This window comes from Rattus norvegicus, chromosome X, assembly GCF_036323735.1.
Source record: "Rattus norvegicus strain BN/NHsdMcwi chromosome X, GRCr8, whole genome shotgun sequence".
In the NCBI taxonomy this organism is placed as follows: domain Eukaryota; kingdom Metazoa; phylum Chordata; class Mammalia; order Rodentia; family Muridae; genus Rattus; species Rattus norvegicus.
The window spans coordinates 73745141-73762952 of NC_086039.1; the positions used below are offsets into that span (position 1 = coordinate 73745141).

A 17812-nucleotide genomic window follows, 5' to 3' on the forward strand; every position below is an offset into this window, starting at 1 on the left:
TCCACCCACCGACATTAATGTGACTTCAAGCGGCTGCCCAGACTGTGAACTTATGGTGGACTTCATTGGTAACAGGTCTTGCAGACAGAAACACTGAAGTACTCATAGCTCTCAGCAGCTGCACAAGCTTCAGCATAGTCTCAGGTGGCCATGTTGGTCATATGAGGATGGCCCTAAAAGGCAGCAAAGTCCAAGGACATAACAAAATCATCAGTCAGTGACAAACACTGCGTATGTCCACATTTATCTCAGGCTTCATTGGGTCCTGGGGCACCAGACTGGACCACAGACACCAACATGGCCTCCAGTGGCTTCAAGGACGATGGTGGTCTTTTGAAAAGGTCCAATCCAGGGAATGAACCTTTCTTCATGTTAAGCTTCCATTGTTGCCCAGAGGCAAGGGGATCCTTTAGCTGGGAGGCAGGTTCAGGGGCTGAGTCTGTGTCTACATAAGCTCCAGGCTATTGTACACCCATCAGGCAGACTGGGTGATGACTATATGTCCACCTTGGGCCTCTCTTTCACCTGTTACTGCCTCTCTCCATAGTGCGCGCGCGCGCACACACACACACACACACACACACACACACACACACACACACACACACACGGCTGTGTTTTCCTATCTTTCCAACCTCTCCATCATATATTTGTTTATTGTAATGGCACCACTGCTGATCCAGCCCTGAGGTCAGGACACCGCTTCTACTTGCTTCTTTTGTAAGTGAAAGTCATAAAGTTGTACATAGTAGTGAGGCCATGTAATGATTAGCACACATAAATTTTATGTAATATTTAAGTCCAGGTAGACATATTTATGAATTCTTTGTGCATAACTACTTTAAAGTTAATTGTAGACCTTAATTCTCACTTGTTTGGCCATTTGCTACAAGAATCTGGGTGAGAGACGATCATTTGTCAGTACTGCAATGAGACAATGTTTATAGAGAATGAGTGAGAACAGTGAGATATACAACGAGATTAGATTATACAATCCACATGTAGAAGACAGTCAGTGGCTGACAAAATGAACTCAATAGCATTTTATCTTATTGTTCCTTTCCTTGTATGTTTTCCAATTTTGTGTTTTTTATGTGTCTTGGTGTGTGTGTGTGTGTTCCCTTTTTTTTCTTTCAATTTTTCATTCTTGTTTATAGTTTTTTTTGTTTGCCTGTTTTCAAGAGAGAGAAAGAAAGGGTATGGAGGGTGAAAAGTTTTGAGGAGAAGCTGAGGGAGGGGAGCCTGTGATCTGAACATATTGTCTGGAAAAAAAACCAAAACTTGTTTCAAAAATATAATACAAAAATAAAAAAATATCTTATTAATAATTTTATATGGATATGCTGGATTAAATAAATCACTAAAATTATTTCACTTAGTATTTTTTAGCTTTTTCTACCTACTAAAATTTTAAGTGTCACATCTATTCCTCTGTTTCTATTTGCCAGCCATGACCTGGAGTCTCTTCACATTCCTGCTGTACAACATTTGTTGATTGTCCCATTAAGCAGCACATACTCCAGCTTTCTAAATCTGTCTTCATGTCTAGCTACAAAGCATCAGAAAATATGCAAGAGAAATGAGTATAAAAAGCTATTCAATGGTAACTCCAGTAATTTACTTCCCTAGCAGTAAACTGAAATTTGAAGAAACAGCAGTTATAATTACCCATCTAACCATATTATTCTATAAGCATACATGGCATGTTTGTTCTAGAATTGGCCAACTGTCCATTTACCTATGTAAATTCCTGATTCCTGATAAGAGATTCATTGTGCAAAAGTTTTAGATGACTCTTAAAACATTTTCATTCCAAATATGACTGGGGTATTTTAGTCTCTTACTTTAATTATGCAAAAGACAATGTTAAAAATAAAGAAAAAAATCAAAACTATAAAAAAGTGCCATGATCTTTTAAAATGTGGTATTTCCCCCTCAGAAGTTTATAATTTCCAACTGAAAAGTTTGGAAGAAAATATTTTTCTTTATATTGATTGGCTCTTTACAAAATTTCATGTGAAAAATACTTTTAAAATCAAGATCACTGTTACTCATGTGTGAATGCCTTCTCCTCTACCACATTTTCAAATGTTTGTAATGCAGAGTTAACTCTGCATCTTCCCTAGGCTGGGAGCCATTGTCACCTTGCTGCTGTTTCTCCTCCTCGTTGTCATCTTCCCTATCTTCATCACCACTATTACTAAACTATGTTAATATGCATCTTTTTGTCCATATTCTACTTCTGTATTCTGCATGTGGTTCATATAAACTAATCTCACTACATGTTACAAGTCCTGCAGTTACTTAAATCTGGCTGAGCTCCATCTGGAGAACTGTTCTCAATCATTCTTCTGCATACACATTCTCTCATTCCAGCACTGACAAGGAATTCTCTCACCCATAGACTTTGCTCTTTTTGGTGCCTGTCCAAGAAAAAGTCGACAAAGTAGACCTGTGGTGGGATGCGGATATTAAGTGCTACCATATGTATCACTGAACTGAGGACATGCAGACATTCAAAATGCTATGCCTGTTCTAAGAAGACCTGACATACTCCATGCTTTTACTCCTAGTTGGACTTCAGAAATTGAAAAACAGGAAGAGTGGGCTTAGGTACAGTTGTAAACAGCCTAGTTAATGATGATTAGAGGAAATTCCAACACAAAAGCTAATTTGCAAAGACTGGAAAGTATACTTTTTCACTTTTTTTTTTACTGCAGGCACCCATGAAATCTCAGCTTAATCACTATGTAGAGGTTTCAAGGTCCTTGTACACAGATATAAGCACTAGGGAAAACAGGAAAAGAAGAAGACATTCACCTATTTCCCACCCAGCATGCTGGGAAAGGATGTAGTTTATAACCTGGCAATCTTTTGCTATCTGTAGGGGCAGGGTTTACCCAAATCCCCTAGACTATTATGCTTGTTTACCCAGACTTCCACCCTAGAAATTGAGCATATATATATATATATATATATATAGATATATATAGATATAGATATAGATATATAGATATAGATATATAGATACATACATATAAACATAAAGTAGAATGAGGACACTGAGAGAAAGTGATGATGTCTAAAGGGAGCAGAGGAGGCTAGCAAGAATATGTAAGGCATATGTGTGACGTAAAAGTACAAGGAGAGACGATTAGGGGGAGTAAATGGACCAGCAGGAGTAAGAGAGCAAGAATAGTGGAGGGTGGTCAAGGGGTAAATAATACAGTACAACAACATATACTTGTAAAAATATGACAATAAAACATACTTCTTTGATTCCTAAGATTTTAATAAGATAATATATAAAGGGTAAAAACCTCTAGAATGAGAAATGAGATTAAAATACCAATAGAAAGTCTTCGAACAGAGAAAAGCATGGAGTAAGGCAGATTTACCACCAACTCCTCCTGGATCTTTACACACAAACTATCAACTATTAGCAATGATGCTCAAACTATTCCATAAAATAGAAAAGGGAGGAACACTACCAATCTCAATCTCATTCTGGGAAGCCAGTATTACCCTAGTAACAAGACTAGATACTTTCAGTGTCTTTCTGTCTTTCTCTTTTCTGTGATGGTTTGAATAGATATGGCTACCATAGACTCATGTGTCCCAATGCTTGGCCCATAGGGAATGGCACTATTAGGAAGTGTGGCCTCACTGGAGTAGTGTGGCCTGTTGAAGGAAGTGCGGTGGGCTTTGAGGTCTCGTATAAGCTTAAGCTATGCCCAGTGGGATAGACTCCTTCTGCTACCTTCAGATCAACATGTAGAATTCTCAGCTTCTTTTCCAGTGCCATATCTACCTCGATGCTGCCATGTTTCTCAGCATGATAATAATGGATCAAACCTCTGAAGCTTACAGCCAGCTCCAATTAAATGTTTTACTTTATAACAGTTGCCTTGGACATGGTGTAGTTCACAGGAATAAAATCCAAACTAGGCCTCCCTCTCCCTCTCCCTCTCCCCACTGCCTCCCCTCTCCCTCCCTCCCCCTGCCTCTCTCTCTCTCTCTCTCTCTCTCTCTCTCTCTCTCTCACACACACACACACACACACACACTCATACACACACATTGAATTTACCTAATGAACATAAATACAAAAATTCTTAATAGAATAAAAGGTTGGTGTAACATAGGCAAACCAATAAAAGCAATACAGCACATAAATACACTCAGGAACAGAAATAACATGATTGTATCAATAAATAATGAAAAGTCCTTTCACAAATTCAGTGTCCTTCATGAAAGTACCTGAAGAAACTATGAATAGAAGGAATATGCCTCAGTATAATAGAGGCTATATAAAAAAATCCTATAGACAATATAATACTAAATGGGGAAAAATTTAAAGTGTTTCTTCTAAAATGAGAAAAAAAATCTATTTTCTCCACTCTTAGTTAAGAGTAGTAATTGAATTCCTACAAAATAAGGAAAGGGAAAGAGTAAAAGTGATACAAATAAGAAAGAAGGCGGCCTCTGGATACAAGATATAGGAGCAGTCAGCAGCATGGAACCTCCACCTGGAACTGAAACAAACTGAACCTGTCCCACAGCTCCCTGCACCCAAATCCCGTGGGGGAGAAAGCTGGATGATCAGGAGCTCCCACAATCCTGAGAGCTCAAAGGAGACAAATACTTCTGCCCACATTCTTGACCCAAGAGGAACCTGCCTAGTACACTCTGTGGCCTCTGGGCACAGGGACCTAGGAGCAATCAGGGACAGGACCACTGGGGTTTCTGCCTGCACTAACAGCTGAAAACCAGATGCCAGGAGCACCTACACACCTGAGAGCAGAGATAAGACCAACTTTTCTGCTCCAAGTGACCTACCTGGAGACTTCAAGGAAAAGCTCTCTGTTCCCAGATCTGGCTGAAAGAAAACAGGAGTGCTAACACAGGGGACTACAGGAGGGTCAAGCCACTGACAGAGACAGCAAAACAAGCTAACACCAGAGACAACCTGATAGTGAGAGGCAAGCACAGGAACCTAACCAACAGAAACCAAGACTACTTGGCATCATCAGAGCCCAGTTCTCTCACCAAAGCAAATACTGGATATACACACACACACTGGAAAAGGAAGATTTATATTTAAAATAACATTTTATGATAATGACGGAGGACTTTAAGAAGGACATAAAGAACTTCCTTAAAGAAATGCAGGAAATGAGAGACACAGCCAGAATACAGCAAATACAGACGCGAATGCCAGCAGCAAACCACTGAACTGAGAGCGGGACCTCCGTTGAAGGAATCAGAGAAAGGACTGGAAGAGCTTGAAGGGGTTCGAGACCCCATATGAACAACAATGCCAACCAACCAGAGCTTCCAGGGACTAAGCCACTATCCAAAGACTATACATGGACTGACCCTGGGCTCCAATCTCATAGGTAGCAATGAATAGCTTAGTAAGAGCACCAGTGGAAGGGGAAGCCCTTGGTCCTGCCAAGACTGAATCCCCAGTAAACTTGATTGTTGGGGGGGAGGGTGGTAATGGGGGGAGGATGGGGAAAGGAACACCCTTACAGAAGGGGAGTAGGAGGGGGGTTGGGGGATGTTGGCTGTGAAACCAGGAAGGGGAATAACAATCAAAATGTAAATAAGAAATACTCAAGTTAATAAAGATGGAAAAAATGTTAAGAATCAATAAAAAAAAGAAATGCAGGAAAACACAAGTAAACAAGTAGAAGTCCTTAAAGAGGAAACACACACACACACACACACACACACACACACACACACACACAACCTTAAAGAATTACAGGAAAACATAATCAAACAGGTGAAGGAATTGAACAAAACCATCCAGGATTTAAAAATGGAAATAGAAACAATAAAGAAAGCACAAAGGGAGACAACGCTGGAGATAGAAAACTTAGGAAAGAGATCAGAAGTCATAGATACAAGCATCAACAACAGAATACGAGACATAGAAGAGAGAATCTCAGGGGCAGATGATACGATAGAAAACACTGACAGAACTGTCAAAGATAATGTAAAACAGAAAAAGCTCCTAATCTAAAACATCCAGGAAATCCAGGATAAAATAAGAAGATCAAACCTAAGGATAATAGGTATAGAAGAGAGTGAAGACTCCCAACTTAAAGGGCCTTAAAGGGCCAGTAAATATCTTCAACAAAATTATAGAAGAAAACTTCCCTAACCTAAAGAAAGAGGTGCCCATAACCATACAAGAAGCCTACAGAACTCCAAATAGATTGGACCAGAAAAGAAACTCCTCCCGTCACATAATAGTCAAAACACAAAATACACAAAACAAAGAAAGAATATTAAAAGCAATAAGGGAAAAAGGTCAAGTGACATATAAAGACAGACCTATAAGAATTACACCAGACTTCTCACCAAAGACTATGAAAGCCAGAAGATCCTGGGCAGATGTCATACAGACCCTAAGAGAACACAAATGCCAGCCCAGGCTATGTTATAGCCAACAAAATTCTCAATTACCATAGATGGGCACTGGGGAAAATTTCCTGAACAAAACAACAATGGCTTATGCTCTAAGATCAAGAATCGACAAATGGGATCTCATAAAACAGCAAAGCTTCTGTAAGGCAAAGGACACTGTGGTTAGGACAAAACGGCAACCAACAGATTGGGAAAAGATCTTTACCAATCCTACAACAGATAGAGGCCTTATATCCAAAATATACAAAGAACTCAAGAAGTTAGACCGCAGGGAAACAAATAACCCTATTAAAAAATGGGGTTCAGAGCTAAACAAAGAATTCACAGCTGAGGAATGCTGAATGGCTGAGAAACACCTAAAGAAATGTTCAACATCTTTAGTCATAAGGGAAATGCAAATCAAAACAACCCTGAAATTTCACCTCACACCAGTGAGAATGGCTAAGATCAAAAACTCAGGTGACAGCAGATGCTGGCGAGGATGTGGAGAAAGAGGAACACTCCTCCATTGTTGGTGGGATTGCAGACTGCTACAACCATTCTGGAAATCAGTCTGGAGGATCCTCAGAAAATTGGACATTGAACTGCCTGAGGATCCAGCTATACCTCTCTTGGGCATATACCCAAAAGATGCCCCAACATATAAAAAAGACACGTGCTCCACTATGTTCATCGCAGCCTTATTTATAATAGCCAGAAGCTGGAAAGAACCCAGATGCCCTTCAACAGAGGAATGGATACAGAAAATGTGGTACATCTACACAATGGAATATTACTCAGCTATCAAAAACAATGACTTTATGAAATTCATAGACAAATGGTTGGAACTGGAAAATATCATCCTGAGTGAGGCAACCCAGACATAAAAAAGACATGGTATGTAATCATTGATAAGTGGATATTAGCCCCAAAGCTCATAATGTCCACAGTTCGTCCCATAGACCATATGGAGCTTAGGAGGAAGGAATGCCAAGGTGTGGATACTTCAGTCCTGCATCAATGGGGAGACCAGGATGACTGAGGGAGGAGGAAGGAGATGGAAGACTGGGAGGGAAAGAGGAGGGGGAGGAAATAAGGGTGGCAGTATAAGGTACTAGAGGGTAAGGGAGTGAGGTATAGAGGGTCAAGAAATAGAATAAAAATGTGTAGCAGGATGGATGAGGAACTGGATCCCAGATGCTAGGGAAGCAAAGATGCTTCTAGGACCCAACAGGGATGACTTTAGCAGAAATGAGCAGAGAAGGGGAAGACAGAACCTGGAGACCGCTTCCAGTAGATAGGCATGGACGCAGTTGATAGATGGGCCACCCACTCTTCTCAAAAAAGTTAACCCAGAATTGTTCCTGTGTAAATGAAATGCAGGGGCAAAAAGTGGAGCAGAGTGAAGGAGAAAGGCCATCCAGAGACCACCCCACCTAAGGATCCATCCCAACCCAGAGACACCAAACCCAGTCACTATTGCTGATGCCTAGAAGTGCATGCTGGCAGGAGCCTGATATAGCTGTGTCCTGAGAGGTTCTGCCAGAGCCTGACAAATACAGAGGCGAATGCTCACAGCTAAACACTGAACTGAGAACAGGGCTCCAATGGTGGAGTTAAGAGAAAGGACTGAAGTAGCTGAAGGGGTTTGCAACCCCATAGGAAGAACAACAATATCAACCAACCAGACCCTCAAAGCTCCCAGGGACTAAACCACCAAAGAATATACATAGGACTCATGGCTCCAGCTATATATGTAGCTGAGGATGGCCTTACCTGGCATCAGTGGGAAGAGAGGCCCTTGGTCCTGTGGAGGCTTGATGCCCCAATGTAGGGGATGCTAGAGTGGTGAGGAGGGAGTGTGTGGATGGGTGGGGGAAGCACCCTCATAGATGCAAAGGGGAGGATGGGATGGAGTGTTTGTGGAGGGGAAACCAGGGAGGCAGACAACATTTAAAATGTAAATAGATAAAATACTCAGTAAAAAAGGGAAGAAAACAAAATACCTCCACAGCCAGGCATAATGGCGCATTCCTTTAATCAAACAATAGGGAGGCAGATGCAGGTGGATCTCTGAGTTCGAGGCCAGCCTGGTCTACAGAGCAAGTTTCAGGACAGCCAGGGCTACATAAAGAAACCATGTCTCAAAATAACTGAACACCTAAAAAAACCAACAAAACAAAAACAAAAGACCTGTACATTGAAATGTTTAATATATTAGAAGGTGGATGGATCACCTATATTCATGGATTTTTAGAATTGATTTTGTGAAAAATGACTACTCACTAAAAGGGATCTACAGATTTAAAGCAATCCCCCATGAAAAATCTAAAAAAAAATATTCTGCACAGAACTAGAAAAAAAAATCCTAGAGTTCATATAAATGCAATTTTACTGAGGAGCCAGTAAAATCCTTGGCAGAAAGAGTAATACTGGAGGCATCACAATACCTTAAATTACACTGCAGAAATAAATCTATACTGCTAGCATCATTTTTTTTTACTTTTTAAATTTTATTTATTTACTGTACATCCAAATTGCAGCTCCCCCTCTTCTCCCAGTTTCCCTCTTCACTGCCTTTCCCACACCCCCTATCCCCTTTCTCCTCAGAGAAGGGTCAGCCTCCCATGGATATCGACCCACCTTGGCACATTAAGTTGCAGTAGAACTAGGTGCCTCCTCTCCTATTGAGGATAGACAAGGCAGCCCAGTTAGGGGAAAGGAATCCAAAGGCAGGTAGCAGAGTTAGAGACAGACCCTGCTCCAGTTGTTAGAAGTGAAGACTGTGTGAAGACCAAGCTGCACATCTGCTAAATATTGTGTAGGGGTCCTAGGTCCATCGCATACATGGTCTTTGGTTGGTTATTCAGTCTGTTTGAACCTCTATGGGCCCAAGTTAATCAATTCTGTAGGTTTTCTTGTGATATCCCTGACCTTCTGGCTCCCCCAATTCTTCTTTCCCCTCTTCCATAAGATTCCCTGAGCTCCTAATGTTTGACTGTGGGTCTCTGCATCTCTTTCCATCAGCTGCTGGGTGAAGCCTCTCAGAGGAAAGTTCTGTTAGGCTCCTGTCTGCAAGCATAGAAGAGTATCACTAAATAGTATTAGGGATGGGCTCTTTCTCATGGCATGGGGCTCAAGTTGGCCATTCCCTCAATTTCTGCTCTATCTTTATCCCTGTACATCTTGTGGGTTGAAGGTTTTGTGGGGGGTTGGTATCCCCATCCCTCCATTAGAGGTCTTGCTTGGTTACTGGAGGTAGCTGTTTTAGGTTCCATGTCCCCTACTGCTAGGAGTCTTAGCTAGGGTTACCCTCATAGACTTCTGGGAGTTTCCCTTGTCCTAGGTTTCTAGTTCTTCATAGCAATGCCCCCTCCACCAACCCCAGTTCTCTCAGTTCTCTTTCCCTCTGTTCTTCCCACACTTGATCCCTCCTGTTGCCCTCCCCAATCCCTCTCCTACTCAGTTACCACACTTCATCTACCCCCAATATCTATTTTATTTCTCCTTCTCAGGAAGATTCAAGTATCCTCTTTTAGGTCCTCCTTGCTACTTAGCTTCTCTGTGTGTGTGGATTGCAGCATGGCTATCCTGTTCATTATGACTAAAATCCACTTATAAGTGAGTATATACTATGTCTGTCTTTCTGAGTCTGGGTTACCTCATTCAGGATGTTATTTTCTAACACTACCCATTTGTCTGCCAATTCTACCATGTCCTTGTTTTCAATAGCTGTGTAATACAACTGTTTAAATGTACCACATCATCTTTGCCCATTCTTTGGTTTAGGCACATCTAGGTTCTTTCCAGTTTCTGGCTATTACAAGTAATGCTGCTATGAACATAGTTGAGCAAATATCCTCATGGTACGGTGGAGCATTTTCAGGGTATATGCCTAGGCATAGTATAACTGGGTCTTGAGGTGGAACTATTTTCTGAGAAACCATCAAATTGATTTCCAATTCCAGCAATGAAGGAATGTTTCCCTTGCTCCATATCTTCACCAACATAAGCTGGCATCTTCAATCCACTGGGACTTGAGTTTTGCGCAAGATGATAAATATGGATCTATTTGTATTCTTCTACATGCAGGGATCCAGTTAGACCAACACCATGTGTTGAAGCTGCTTTTCTGCCCCCATTGTATAGTTTTGGCCCCTTTGTCAAAAAAATCTAGTGTCTGTAGGCATATGGGTTCATTCTATTCAATTCTATTAATCAACCTGTCTGTTTTTATGCCGGTACCAAGTAGTTTTTATTACTATTGCTTTGTAGTACAGCTTAAAATCAGAGATGTTGATTCCTCCAGAAGTTCTTTATTGTATATGATTGCTTTTGCTATCTTGGGTTTTCTGTTTGCTTGTTTTTTGTTTGTTTGTTTGTTTTGACTTTGTTTTTTTTCTCATATGAATTTGCAAATTACTCTTTCTATCTCTATAAAGAATTGAGTAGGAATTTTGATGGGGATTGCATTGAATCTGTAGATTGCTTTTGGCAAGATGGCCATTTTTACTATATTAATCCTGCCAATCCATGAGCATGAGAGATCTTTCCATCATCAGAGATCTTCTTCAATTTCTTCTTCAGAGACTTGAAGTTCTTGTCATACAGATCTTTCACTTGCTTGGTTAGAGGTACATCGAGATACTTACATTATTTGTGGTGATTGTGAAGGTGTTATTCCCCCAATTTCTTTCTCAGTCCACTTATAGTTCACATTGAGGAGGGTTACTGATTTTTTTAGTTAATCGCGGCTATCAATTTTTGACAAAGATGTCAAATGTATACTGTAAAAGGATGGCTTCTTCAACAAGTGTTGCTGGGACATGTACAAGAATAAAAATAGATTCCCATTTTTTTACCCTGTTAAAAATCAATTTAAAGTAGATCAAAGCATTAATGTAAGACATGAAAATCTGTAACTGCTACAGGAAAACACTTCAGAATATAAGTATAGGCATGGACAAGGACTTCCTGAAAAGGATTCCAATAGCACATCAAATAATACCAAGAACTGACAGATGGTATTTCATAAAATTAAAAATGTGTATAACAAAGGAAACAATCACCAGAGTGAAGAAACAGTCTACAGAATGAGAGGAAAATATTTTCTAACTATGCATCAGGCCAGAGATTAATATTTAGAATCTATAAAGAACTCAGAAAATTAAACATCAAAAACTGAAAAATCATGCTATCATTAAATGGGTCTGAAAATTTAATATACACAGTTCTCAAACCAAATACAATTGTTGTAGCAAACAGGGCCAGAGTTTCTACCTGGCCTTAAACCAATTAGTTCCCAAATGAAAGACACACTTAGGCCTTAAGCAGCTCAAGAGCTGGGTATCTGCCTACCCTCTATGCTGTTAGAATCTATTTTCCTACCAATAACCCCGAGTTATTACTTACTCTGTTTCATCTGGGCTGCTCTTAGCTACAACTGGGCACCCCTCAGGGCCATACACTCCTAACTCTTAACACATGGCCGCTTCTTCCTCCTCTCCTGCACATTCTTCCTCCTCATGGTTCTCTCCCCTCAAGCCCTCAAAACCTAAACTTCACCTACGTCTCTTCTGTCCAGCTATTGGCTGTTGGCATCTTTATTCACCAACTAGAATTAACTTGGGGGCAGGGTCATAGGGACTAGATGTAGACCCCAGGTCTTGGGGTCTGCACTTAGCATTACAATAGACAGTTAAAGACAAATCCTCAACATACAATGATCAATCAATATTCTCAAAAGTGTTCAAACATTTGAGCCTCCTGGGAAATGAAAATTAAACCACTTTGTGTGTCCATCTGACTCCAGTCAGAATGGTTATCATCAAGGAAATAAATACCAGCAAATGCTTGCAAGGATTCTGGGGAAACATTATTGGTTGGAATATAAGACATTATGGAAATCAGTAAAGAAATTCCTTAAAATGTAGAAATAGAAATCTGAGATGGGAATGTCTATCCTAGTTTACTCAGGCCCAGGCTTGAATAAAATCTGTCTGCTCTACTAATTTCTTTCTTTTGGTTTTCAGGAAAGCAACAGGAAGCAGAAGCTACAGATTTTGGCAACAGCTTTGGTGGGCTTCAGCCAGGACAAGCATCCCAGAAGTTTAGGTGACACAGGCCTTCTGGGTGTCCACAAAGACTGTTTTAGAGAAAGTGATTGAAAAAGCTATCCATCAAGAGTCAGCACTATAGATAAGATCCTGAGGGAATCCTGGCATCTGTCACGACAAGTAGATATCCCAGGAGCTTCCTGTTTCTCTAGGCACAATACTAGCTTCCTGTACTACATCTCAGAAAGAGTGGAGTGGTTTTGTTAATCTGTCTGTCTGTCTGTCTGTCTGTCTGTCTGGAGAATTCATCTATCTACCCTTGCTTGGGCCTCTGCCTTCTAGGATGATTACTTTTCCTAAATATACTCAGGCTTGACACTTTGGGCACTGGTCTCAAGTTTGAGGTTAATTTTTCTTCACGTTTGAGACATTGCTACCATTTGGTCTCTCCTAGGTCACTAAGCACCAATTTGTATGAGGTAAGCCATCCCCATTGTCTATGGCATGAACAGCCATTTTCTTGGTTTTGTGATTACTACTGTCACGGGAGAAAGATTCAGAGAGCAAAAATTCCCAGGAAACTTGTGTTTTCATTTTAATTTGAGTCAATGTTTGGAAGATCTCTATAATAATCTGGGTAAGCATGGGAATAATAAACCTGCCTTGTCCTTTTATGAACCAAGGTGAAATCTGAATTAATATATTCATTCTTATGTGTCATTTCTGCTGTTAGATTTTTTTTTAGCTTTTGAATCTTACTGCACACCAAAATTGCTATGTTTAGCACATCTCACTTAAACAATTTAAGGAAGTGAATTAGACCAGAATCAGAAAGATAAATATTACATTTAATCTCATAGGGAATATCTACATTTAACAGTATATCTATCAATTTATGCCTATATATGACATGAAAATCAAAGGGAGCATTTAAGGAAAAGAAGGGCCCAAGAGAAAAAACAAAGGTAGTAGTAGGACAAAAGAGATACCCAATGTTTCTCTCACATGTAGAATCTAGAGATATATGCATATAGATTACATATGTATATATGCATACACAAGACATGAAAACAGAAAAATTACTTGGACGAGTGGAAGGAGAGCAAAGGGAAGGTGGAATAAGGAAAGCTAATGGAAAACTGAATATGAACAATGTATAAAGATATGTATGCATGAAACGTCACACTGAAACTCAATACTTTGTATACTAACCAAAAATTAATGATTGTAATGTCTAAAAAAATACAACATATAATTCAACATTAGGTATTATCATATTCTTAGGTATATACCTGAAAGAATCTTTGTTGGCATACCATATAGATACTTGTGCATTCGTGTTAAATATAGCATTTTTCATAATAGTCAAAACATGGAATTGGCCTACATGCCTATGAACAGATGAAAAGATAAAGAAAGTGTGATATATATATATATATATATATATATATATATATTTACACATACACACAATGTAGTTTTGTTTAACCATAAAAATTAATGGATTCTGTAATTTGCAGAAAACAATTTAAACAATTTTGCAACTGGAGATTGTGATGTTAGGCAAAATAAACCAGATTCAGGAAGAAAATTAGCACATTCTTTGTTGCCTATGACAACTCTAGAATTAAAAAAAAAAAGATAGCTATAACAAAAGTAGGAAAATCTACATGAAAATAGAAGGGATGTGCATGGGGAGGGAAGAAGGGGTCTAAGGGGATCAAAAGGCAAAGGACGGTGGTGATGGGAGGAAAGGCAAGTATCACACACATGTCATATATATGTCATATATAGATAGATGAAATAAAAGCAGAAGAGGCACTTTTCTGAGCAAGGTAGGGGACAAGCAAGAGGGAGAACCAAAGAGAAAAATGTAGACATGTATGAAGATTTTATAATGAAACTCATATGCTACATAAAACATTTTAAAGAAAGAAAATGAAGGCACATTTTTAAGGAAATGGGAAATAACTTGAATAGTCAATTTGTTTTTAATATTTCCTTTATTTTTTGAGATCATAATTACATCATTTCCTTCTTCCCTTTCCTTACTACAAACCCTCCCAGACACCACATCCTTTGCTCTCTTTCAAATTCATGGTCTCCGTTTTTTATTAATTGTAGTTACACACACACACACACACACACACACACACACACACACACACATGCATATATGTATGTGTGTATTCCTAAATACATAACCTGTTTAGTTTGTATAGATATTTCCCAAATAAGACAAAAAATGGTCGAGTACATAAAATATGTTCAGCATATTTACTCATTTAGGAAATCCAAATCAAGCTACGAAATGACATCATGTTACACTACATCAAGGTAGTCATTTTTTCTAATGGAAAAAGATATCGGTGATGGTGTGGATAAATTTAAACCCTTTATCCTTTATTGTTCGTAGAGAAGCATATGATCAGCCATGTTGAAAAAATAGTTCACAGGTTCCTCAAAAAGTTACTATACAGCTCAATCATTCCCATCCTTCTTTCTGGTATATAAAGAATTATTTCCATATAAATGTTCACAGTAGCATTGCTTGAAACAGAAAAACAAAAACAGAAACAAAAACCAGTAAAACATCCCAAATGTCCTTGAACAGGTGTATGGACAAACTCTGGCAAAGACATAGAATAGAATATCAGTAATCTATTAAAGGAATAGTATACTGTTAGATGCTGCAATGCGGTTGGATCTTGCAAACATAGTGCTAATTAAAAGAATCCAGATACCAGAAAAGCACCTGAAGAAATTCTCAACATCCTTACTCATCAGAGAAATGCAAATCAAAACAACCCTGAGATTTCACCTTAACACCAATCAGAATGGCTAAGATCAAAAACTCAGGTGACAACAGATGCTGTCGAGGATGTGGAGAAAGAAGAACACTCCTCCATTGTTGGTGGGATTGCAAACTGGTACAACCACTCTCGAAATCAGTCTGGTGGTTCCTCAGAAAATTGGACATTGTACTACCTGAGGACCTAGCTATACCTCTCTTGGGCATATACCCAAAAGATGCTCCAACATACAACAAAGACACATGCTCCACTAAATTCATATTAACCTTATTTATAATAGCCAGAAGCTGGAAAGAACCCAGATGTCCTTCAATAGAGGAATGGATACAGAAAATATGGTACATCTACACAATGGAGTACTACTCAGCTATCAAAAACAATGACTTCATGAAATTCATAGGCAAATGGAATTAACTAGAAAATATCACTCCAATTGAGGTAACCCAGTCACAAAAGAACACACGTGGTATGCACTCACTGATAAGTGGATAGTAGCCCAAAAGCTTGGAATACCCAAGATACAATTCACAGACCATATGAAGCTCAAGAAGAAGACCAAAATGTGGATGCATCAGTCCTTTGTAGAAAGGGTAACAAAATACTCACAGGAGGAAATACAGGGACAAAGAGTAGAGCAGAGCCTGAAGAAAATGTCCTTCAGAGACTGCCCTACCAGGGGATCCATCATATATGCAGCCATTAAACCCTGACACTATTGCTGATGCCAAGAATTGCTTGCTGACAGGAGTCTGATGTGACTGTCTCCTGAGAGGCTCTGTCAGAGCCCTACTGATACAGATTAAGATGCTTTCAGTTAACCATCAGACTGAGTATGGGACCCCAATGGAGGAGTTAGAGAAAGGACTGAAGGAGCTGAAGGGGTTTGCAACCCCATAAGAAGAGCTACAATATCAATCAACCAGACACACCCCCCCCAGAGCTCCGAGGACTAAACCAACAACCAAAGAGTATACGAGTGGAGATCCATGGCTCCAGCCCCATATGTATCAGAGGATGGCATTGTATGGCATCAATAGGAGGAGAAGCCCTTGGTCCTGTGAAGGTTCATTTCCCCAGTGTAAGGGAATGCCAGGGTGTTGAAGAGGGAGTGGGTGGATGGGAGGGGGTGCATCCTCATAGAAGGAGGGGGAAGGGGAATGGGAGATGGGGGAACCAGTAAAGGGGATAACATTTGAAATGTAAATACATAAACTATCCAGTTTAATATATATGTATTAAAATATATTAAATAAATATATATTATATTATATATATTATATATTGTATATAATATTATATATTATATAATATATATTAAATATATATATTAAATATATATATATATAGAGAGAGAGAGGATCCAGATACAAAAGTACACACACACACACACACACACACACACAGACACAAACACACACACATTATAGAACAGGCAAATACAGAGCTAGAATATAGATAAGCGGTTGACAGGAACTAGAGTAAAGGTAACAGGGAGCTACTGCTTTCTTTAATATAATATTTTTATTAACTTTTTGAGAATTTCATACATGCATACGAGGTGTTTTGATCACATTTACCTCTTGTACTTTTCCTTAGCTCATCCCAGATATATCCTTACCATTCCCAACTCAATATCATCTTATTAAATGACCCACTGACACTAATTAATGCTATCTATACCATCACTGGTGTGGTGAGAATACCCACTGGGTTGAGGGACTACTGGGTTGGTGCCATATTATTAAACAACATTGGCCTTCTCTCCCCTAGAAGGAGAATTTTTTAATGTCTATGTGGTTTTCTTTTGGTGGGAACAACAATGATTTGGTGACTATATTGAAGTAATGGCTACACAACATTGTAAATGTAGTAAAAAAACTAAATACTTTAAAATTATTGTCTTTCGTTATATAACATTTACCATAATGAAATGGATACTATTACTTTCTTTCTCATTAAAAAAAGTAAAAAAAAAAGCTTTTTTGAGGGATGTAGAATACTTTATATTTTTATTAACATAGTAAGTTGACATCTAACACACTTTTATACTGTGTTATAAACTACAGTTCATGCTTTCCAGCCATGAATATTTAAATGTCATAATAGCAATGCCTGGTGTAGAGTAGGTACTGAGCAAGTATTTGTGGTATGAAGAAACAGTCATACTAGAGAGATGAACACAAAAACAACTGCAATTGAAAGAGATTATGTGACCTGCCCTAGGTCTCTTGGCTTGTAAAAGCAGAATTAGTCTTAAAAATTATAGCTCAACTGATATATCTACAACATGATTCCTGCACCTATGGCCCACATATCATTATAGAAGATGGGGCGGAAAGTTAGAAAGAGCCAGAGAACAGGAAGTTTGCTGTGAGACTGTGTTGTCTAGAAATGTCAGGTTTGCATTCTTATCAAGAAATGCATTCTCTCCTACAAAAGTACCTAAATAAGACCTGAAGGAGGATGACAACAATACATGTGCTAATATGGAAGGCAGAAATCTCCTGGGGCCTCAACCCCAGACAA

The 17812-nt window shown here is 39.1% G+C and overlaps 1 protein-coding gene across 3 annotated transcripts in view; it reads right to left on the minus strand.

Moving 5' to 3' along the window:
• Zdhhc15 (zinc finger DHHC-type palmitoyltransferase 15) overlaps nucleotides 1–17812 on the minus strand; it is a 133475-nt gene that overhangs the window by 111164 nt on the left and 4499 nt on the right. Inside the window, exon 1 of one of the 3 annotated variants that reach the window (XM_039099740.2) lies at nucleotides 10–167. The exons of the other annotated variants lie outside the window; for them this stretch is intronic. The gene's annotated coding sequence lies outside the window, so the exon portion shown is untranslated. Of the gene's footprint in view, nucleotides 1–9; nucleotides 168–17812 lie in introns of those variants that run through there. 3 annotated transcript variants of the gene reach the window in all.